Source organism: Atractosteus spatula, chromosome 1 (genome assembly GCF_055471065.1).
Source record: "Atractosteus spatula isolate fAtrSpa1 chromosome 1, fAtrSpa1.hap1, whole genome shotgun sequence".
Lineage (NCBI taxonomy): Eukaryota > Metazoa > Chordata > Actinopteri > Semionotiformes > Lepisosteidae > Atractosteus > Atractosteus spatula.
In genome coordinates this window covers 36,749,875-36,758,981 of record NC_142706.1, presented here as the reverse complement: position 1 = coordinate 36,758,981, position 9,107 = coordinate 36,749,875, and positions in this window count along the sequence as shown.

Here is a 9,107-nt window from a genome sequence, read left to right as displayed (position 1 = left end):
GTCTTACATACAATTTTCATACAATACAATACAGCCGGTATCGATGATGCTCATACAGACTGACATAAAGCTGTCAAACAGGTCTTGTATTTTAAGGTGATGCAACTCTAACAATATAGTGTTTCAAGCAAACACAACATAACTGTGGAATATTGTACAAAAGCCGTTTCCTTTAATGTCCAATTCTAACCTTATTTCATCTTCACTGTTATTAGATGTATCTTGTTCAGCAAGCTTGTTCTTTTTTCTGGGGGGGGGGGGGGAGTATTGCTATACAATCACCATGTTTTTAAAGCAAATGAATACAGACTCTGATGATTGTCAATGACCTTGGGAACCTTGTCATTTTTCCCTGGGCAGAGAAGCAGGAGTAAAAAAATATGCTGTCCCAGTGACATACATTGGGGTTTCAATGAGACAAGCAAGACAGTGATGTTTTTATACTCTAGGAGCTACTAACACCAATGACCAGATATACGTAAAAGAATGAAGATCTTGAGTTCAAGGGTCTAGACATTGTTGGTTCAGGCCTGGGTCATGTTACAGCCAACTGTGACTGGAATTCCCCCAAGCAGTGATGCACAATTGAAAAAGTTCTGCCAGGATAGGGTGGGTGCTTGGTTAGTCAGACCCTCTCTAACATTGAAAAGGCCAGGTCATTCATAAAGCTAGCTTGCAAGTGACATTAGTGAGAAACATGCGGCTCCTCCAATAGGTGCCAGGTTTCCAATAAGGCACTGTTAATCTTGCAACCTTTCAAATGATAAATGGCTTTGAGGGTGGGTGTATCAGAAGAACATGTCTATAGGTCTCACTTTCTCCAATGTGGCTATAGGATTCATTGTCAGGAAATCACGTTGCTACTGGAGACCTGATTACAAACTGAACCAAATCCAGCCAATGTGCTGCACTGCTTTTATGTAAGCTTTGGAACATAATTCACATTTTCAAAAACAATAAGTGAGTAAACAAAATTGAGATTTTTTTTGTCCTGCTACCCCTAAAATTACTGAGTCATTAAAAAATGAAACAAATGCTACTGTATATCATATTTGCTAATTTACTAATGATCTAGCAATTTAAGTGCTAAAAAATATTTTCTGCTATTATTGTCACTTAAAGTCAGTATATTCTTAAGGAGCTTCAGCGTAAGTTATCAATCAATGTACTATTTACTACACCTCTCTCTGAGCATCAGTCAGGTAGTGAATTTCAAGCAAGGATTCAACAATAAAGACCAAGACATTTTCAAAACCACCAAGGGGTAAAGTTATTAAGAGGCACAGATCAGGAAAGGGGAAAGATAAAAACATTTAAAAATCATTTAGTATTTCTTTGAGCACGGTGAAGTTGCTTGTGAAGAACTGGAACACACTCAGACACTGCCTACATCAGACTATCCTTCAAAGCAGCTGGAAAGCAGCTGGTGAGGGATGTCACTGTGAGGCCAATGGCAACTTTTGAAAGAGATAGAGGGCTCAATAGCTGAGGTGGGATAGCATGTCAATAGGTTAACTATCCCAGTCACCATACAATGAGGGCCTGTATGCAACAGAAAAGAAGGGTTTTTAGCAAAACCACCTAAGTGACACTGCATCAATGTGGCAAAAGGTTTTGTGGTCAGAGAAGACAACATTTGAACTTTGTGGTCTAAAAGCAATATTTGACGTCTGACATATTGCAAACCTACCATTGTGCATCACTCAGTCAGCACTATCCCCACTGACTGACAATCCTGCAGGAGAACTTGTTTTCAGACCTAGAACTGGGACAAAAAGTTTTTAAGCAGGATGACCCAAAGCACATGGCCAAGGTTACACAGTAGTGACTTAAAACATGAAAGTGAATGTCAGTGATAGTCATGACATACAGTAATCCATATGTCATAATATAATATTATACAATATATTATTAACACTTATATATTAATATATAATGATATAATATGAAAGTCAATGTCAAAGCCCATTCTAAATTCTGACTTAGACTGCCAGTATGCAAAGCTGGTAATGTCTTACCTAAAAATAGTTGCAAGCGTAATTGCTGCCAAAGGTGCTGCCAAAATATATTTACAGGTCACAAGTTCCGCTGTTTGAATACCTATGCAATCAACAAATTTCCTTACTTTAACTTATCCTACCCTTTGAAGCTTTCCATTTGAGCATTCAGATTTTAAATTAAGTATATAAGTACATATAAATACAGTATAAATACAGTATGGAGTTTAAGTGTATCCATCATTTTGTTATTTTACAAAATGGGACACCATAGGAATGGTCTGGAGACTTTTCAAGGCATAGTATATATTCTAATACATTATTAAGTCTTCTATGCATAAACTTTCTCCTGGGTCGAAATTAGTTCTAATTAGGAGTAAGGAGGGAAAAAACTGTTAGTTGATGATACTCATTAAAATATATAGTAGCATTTCTTTGGCCTTCTTGCTTTTAGATGATTGCTTTGATCCCCCCCATGGACTAATACCCCAGGATATTAAAATTAAGTTGAAGAGAGCTCATCTTATTATTTGTGCTCTACCGTGGACCACACTCCTCCGTATGGACGTTTCCAGGTATCTTGTCTTAAACCTTTCTGAAACCAAAATAACTAATAATTACAGGTAATAATATTGTGCCAATTGCTTTGCTTTGACTTATGTCAAGTCTGTTAGCTTTGATTTTATGGTCTGTACAAATCCTTGTGTCCCAAAGGCTGACTGCATTTTCATTTTCGGTTAAAGTTTATGTACTGGTACTATTTTGGAGGCAGCAGGTCATAATGACTGCATGTTAACAATTGGATGTTGGCTACTTCTTTGTTTTAGGTTGCTATTTCACTGTTTCAGCTTTTTGTCTACTGTTTAGCCAGTAGTTTGTGTCCTCTTTCTCTATATTAGCTTTTTTCAGATTCTCCAAACAAACACCATGCATTGGTCTTTTCTTCCACTTGTTTGCCAGTTGTTGCTGTAATACGTCTGTAATTCTGCAATACCTTTGTAATATTTCTGTATTTCTGTAATACTTTTCTTTTCTAGTGTATTTTTCTGTTTTGTTTTCTAAATGTATAATACTCTTCATCTGGTATTATATAAACATTTCAGTATTTAAATATTATCATATTTTATAGTCTCTTATGTATCTGATTTATTATTCTCTATTCAAACTTGATGGCAGCCTGGAGAAGGTTATTCCTTTAGCTATTTCTTAAGATATAAGAGGAGTGCTTGTTTGTATACAGTAGGTATTTTTGATTAAGCTTCTTCCATCCTCTAGCCTTGTGATATATGGTCTGCGTACTATATGTCAGCATTAAGGTGGTGCATTGATAAAAGTTGTACTTATTTAATTTTTTTTCCATTTGTGACATTTACCAGCTTATGATGTTGAAATTATGTCACTACAAGGATAACACAAGTTTTGATAGCTCTGTTCTTCTTTACTTGGAATGCCACTCACAAAGAATAAGCCTCGTCCCTCCCTAGCACTCTTTTTCTCATGATTTCTATCATGAACCATGCATTCCATCTACGTCAGTCACTCCTAAGCACTTGTATAGTTCATCACGTTCAAATTGATATAAAGTTTGATGTTCATGTCACATTTGATATTATGTGGCTTATCTTCTTTTAAATAAAACATATTACTTGTTTCAATCCCTAATTCAATTTTGATATCCTTGTTGAATTGAGACTTAGTATGGAGAAGAATTTCAAGTCATGTTTTTTTGCATGTTTCTGATAATTCAAGTATATTATCACGTAGCACCAGGCAATGGAAGATAGGACCCTGTGCGTGGTTACTGTATACTGGTAATCCCTTGTGGTTCGGTGCCAAATTGAGGGACGAAGTCGTGGTCTTGGGCGAAAGCTAGGAAGTCAAAAGCCAGGAAGGTTCCGAGGAGGCAAAGTACCAAAACAGGAGGCGAAGTCGTAGTCGAGGACGTGAGCTAGGAGTCGAATGTCGGGAGAGTAGTAATCTTTAGGAAAAAGGCTGGGAAAGTACAAGTACTGAGTTCAGGGAGGAAACCTCAATAGTGAGTGAGGAAAAGGAGATGTGTGAGGGTTTAAGTAGTGAGGAGTTAATTGGTGCATGGGTGTTTAGGGAGAGTAGAGCTCATGGAAATGCAGGAGCGCTTGCATGCTTGCGTGCATCTCGTGACATATACAGTATATCATGTTGAGTAGTCTTGATGCTCTTTGTGTTCCTTTCAGGTGGGTGCTCAATGAGCTAATGACTAGGCATATCAGAGGCGTGGAGAATGAAACTGCTTTCCCAATATTTTGTCACTATTGTTGAGGATCCAAACGTAGGAAAGACAGTCAACAGTTTTCACATAGTTAATCCATGTTGTGCTAAGATATCTCTTTTTGATCTCATGTTGGCCAGTTTCATCCTGTTGATCAGAACCTTATCTTTATATCTGCATAATCACATGGGTATCCTTGTTTATTGTAGGACACATTTTTATCTATTTCAAAATAAAATGTACCCTTTGTCAGTGAGTATATATAGTTTAGCATATATATATAGAAATTGTTTTGAGGCATGTGATTGGACTTTGGTGATTGTACAGTATATTTGCTTCTGGGCTTTTATTCTTCAGAAGAATGGTGAGTGATTTAGTCAGTCCATCACAAACCACAGACAGACACAAACTTTTATACCAGACCAAATTTGAGAGCCATTTAACCTACGAGTATGTCATTGGACCATGGGAGAAAACCCACAAGAGAACAGGAAGAACAACATACAGACTTCACACAGATAGTACTCCAGGAATTAAACAAATCCAGCACTAAAAGTCATCAATGCTAACCACTGTGCCACCATGCTATTCTGTATAAAAATATTAATTTCAAATTCAAAGTGCCATGACTGGTAATGTAATTGTGCAAGGGTCTGTATAGTTTTACAGATTTCCAGGAAAAGCTCTGAGTTGTCATGACCCTTACTAATAGTAATCAGCTTTCTCTTCATGGATAAATGTGTAACGCTTACGGCCGACAGGTACTGTGTAAGAGCCGGCTTACCAGAGCAGGTGACGTCACCGCCCTTCCCTGTGATAGCAGGACCACAGCCCCTGGGCTGTGGAGAGATCTCTCCTTGGTTCACCGGGCTGGGTCCCTGCTGAGTGACGCGGGAGTCCCGGGTTCGAGCCCCTGATGGTGCGGGGCCGACCTAATGCGGCAAGGGCGCCTGCCTGAGCCCTTGTTGCGTTACAAATGCATACATTATACACAAATAGTGTATAGAAAACAGAAAAAGACAAGAGAATGTAATGCAAAAAAAGGGTTAAGTTTTTTATAGCATTCCCATATATAAATAGCATGAAGTCTTACATTTACAGTACAGACATTGACAGAGCCGTGTATAATAATTTGATCGACTGAAACGTGTTTAGGTAAGCAGTTTATCCTTCAAAATATTTAAATTATACAGTATATCATATGGCTAAGATGAAAACATACATATGCAAGAATTCTCAACCTTAAGGCCACCCATGCACTATAAGTCAATGAACAGCAAAAAAGATAAATATTTTCCCTTCAATTCAGCATACAGACAAACCCCTTTCTAGTTAAACATGATGGGTTGATTTGAGACTAACTACAATTACCCTAGTCTCTTATGTGTGTATGATAAGAAGCCTGATTTTAACCACTGTAGCACTTTGCTGTGTTCCACATTCAAATGGCATGTTTGATGTGGATCAGTGACAATCTGCATGGAATTAGAATTAAATGCGTCTGTACAACTAAGGTTTAACAAGCTTGCTGCAGTAAATTATGATGGAACACATCGTTAACTGCAGACTAGCATGTTCTCCCTCAATCAGACCAAAATACGCATAAACCCCAGTTGAGTAATTACAAATAATTAAATTAATTAAAGGCAGTCTCACGCCAGCCCTTGTGGCAATGTTGGTGTCAGCTACCCATAATATTTTAACAGCAAAATGCAAACACATTTTTATCCCAGAAGACCTTAAAAAGTGCCAATAAATGGTGCCTAGATGATGTTTCAACATTAATAACATGCTGATTAGGGCCCTTCCTTCCTGCGGAAGAGGGCTGTAATTTAATTCCAATCAAAATTTCTTTATAGTTTGAAGGACTTAAAAGTTAGGCAGTTAAATTGTTTTTAAAGATAAATATCTGAAGCTCATGTAGTCATGGTTGACATATGCAAGATAAAATGGTACATTTAACTCCTCCTCAGGGAGATGATGGGGGAGACATAGGGTATTTTCAGACACTTGCCAAGTGCAATCCAAAGGGTCAGACATGCAAAGAAACTCTTGCTTTTTTCAAATATATGAAGTTTTTTTTTCCACAAGCTTGTCAGAGTTCTGAGAACCTTTCAGAGAGAAATCTTTACTGAAAGTCATTTATTTCTCGAGCGTATAAGGCAGGATATTTAATATTGTGCTATGATTGTGATGAGTCTGTACTTCCATTGCATAATCATCTTGAAGGAAGACTAAATAAAATGTGTGAAACTCAGCCAAATTAAAAGTCTGTCTTCTACTATGCAACAGGACCTAAATATTGTTTCCAGTTGTTTGCATTCCACATTGCAATGTAATGGTTTATACAACTACAGACTAAGTTATTTCAATCTGTTTACAAAATCCGACTAGAGCCTTATTTTACAAAGAAGAAATACTCATAGTGTGGCCATTTAACATGACAGGCACAATAAACAAAATCCAAAATGGTAGATGGGTACATTAGAGCTGTAACCAGTAATCAGACAGCCAATGGGAATTGGGACAGTGCATCAGTTCTCACTTGTATGAAGCAGACTATGTCATTTTTGTTATCGTTATGAATGTAAGCACATCCATGTACCTGCTTCCATTCTCTGCTGAAATAAAGAGACATTTGAAATAACTTTCCAAAGTAAAGCTCATAGTACACCTCTGGCTAGACAGTAGTAAAATGTGCATTATATGGTTTGGAATTGCAATGAAAAGGAATATTCAGATCTTCATTTTGTTTTGTTTTTTTACTAAAAATGATCAACTGAATCTATCAATGCTTTTGTGATAATCTAACCATTTTATATAACTCTGCATTAACAAGAAAAAATGCACCAATACTTTTAAGTTATATGAAGTTCTTGCTTTCTTACATGAGAACAGGAAACATTATATTTGTACAGAGGAATGTGGGAGCTAGCAGAAGGCTGACTAGCTGTTATCAAAACTGATGTCCTGGCTTCTTTCAAGGAAAGCTGGATGAGATCTTCTGGTTAATTAGCTACGACCAGCCAAATGAGCTAGATGAGCTTCTTTTGCTTGTAAGCTTTTGTATGTTTTTAAGTTCTAAATTTTAGAGGTTTCCTGAAACATTTGCTAATCACACAAAATTCTTTATCTGTAATAAACAGGCCTAACCAAGGAAAAATACAATTCTCGCTAAAATTATTGGAACAGCGAAGTTCATGAGAAAACTTATTTTTCTTTTGAAGTCAAGTAATTTTTATTTGTGATAATAGGATTACAATGAAAGTGCAATATATTGCTGATTTTATTTTTAGGTAATTTATTTTATACATTATGTCATGTTCAACGCAGTGATTTCACATTATACATATTGGGATATTCGCTTGAATTCCATTTAAGAGTGTAAAAGTAAATATTTGAGTGCACATCCCTTTAAGGCCATAACTACATGAAGTCTGCAACATATTGGGCTAACCAAAACTCTTTGAGTATTAATCTGAGATTCTCTGTTGCAGTATTCTGAAAGTGAAATACTTACTCAATTGGATTGAAATCTCATTTGACTTGATCAGGTTATAATTTTCACTCTTTTCTCCTGATGAACTCATTGGTTACACTGGCTGTATGCGTTGGGCTGAACACACATGCACACAGTATAACCACCACCATGATAAGACAGGCCACCTATTTAACCTTACATTCATTCATTACAGATTTCATTAATATAGCATGACTGCCTTTCCTGGGAAAAGAAGAATAAATTGAGGGGTTATCAGATCGAGGCTTAGTGGACTGAGACTTCCCTGGCAGGGAGTGGCCACTGTATGGAATTGATAAACACAGAGATTTATAATGTCAGCATTTACGATCCTTCTTGTTCTGCATGGTCATACACTCATTTTAAACTGGAGAGACAGCACAGATAGATTTCTGTCATACAGTACGTGCTAGGAGCAAAGATATGTAATATGTAATGTGAAATGTTCTCTTCATGTTCTTATTTGTAAAATGGTCCTGCCTTTCGGGTTGGATTTTGCATTAGTGCAATAGGATTATGTCCTTCATGTTGCTTAACATGTTTTATATTGCCTGACTATCTGCAGAAATATGTCCTTGACAGAAAAGTATTAATTTCTTGAGTTGTTAATTTCAGACTTTCTTACTAGGATGGCTTATAGTTATACACTAATGCTTGTAGAAGGGCGTATGCTGTTAATTTCAATAATTAAAGGTATTACCTAACCACAGTGGAACATGAAATAATATGAAATAAGTGGTCCACAGCGTGTTTTCTGATTTCTCAGCAGGAATCATTATTGAGCCTTTTCATATCTGTGGCAAAATCATCCTATGCCAAATATATTAATACACAGCTTTGCATTTACTGTTGTTTTACTATAAGTTTACTATTGTTTACTGCAGCATTTTAAAAATGTTTAATTTAATTAAATGTTAAAGTCACCACAGAATCTGAATACTTCATTTCAAAGTCAAATTACCCCTAGAAACCATATGTGAAACAGAAGTCCAAAAAATTAACAGATTACTGATTATAGTTGTGCTACTCTAATTAGATTATAATGTGGCTAGCTGGATTACGTTTGTAGTTACATCTAGTAAAAATGAAATCTGATTACAATTACTGGCAATATTTTAGATACTGCATCAGAGATTGCCTTTCAAGAAAATATGTGGGGATAAAATAAGCAGATAGGTAAAACAGATATACTCCTCATGTATAAAGATTCTACTATCAATTTAAATGGTTTTGTACAGTATATATAAAATGTTATGACAGCTTTATCATTTTGTTGGATGAGCAATACAGTATGTTACATTGTCCAGTGTGCTTAAATTCTCTTTTGCAGCTCAATTCTAAT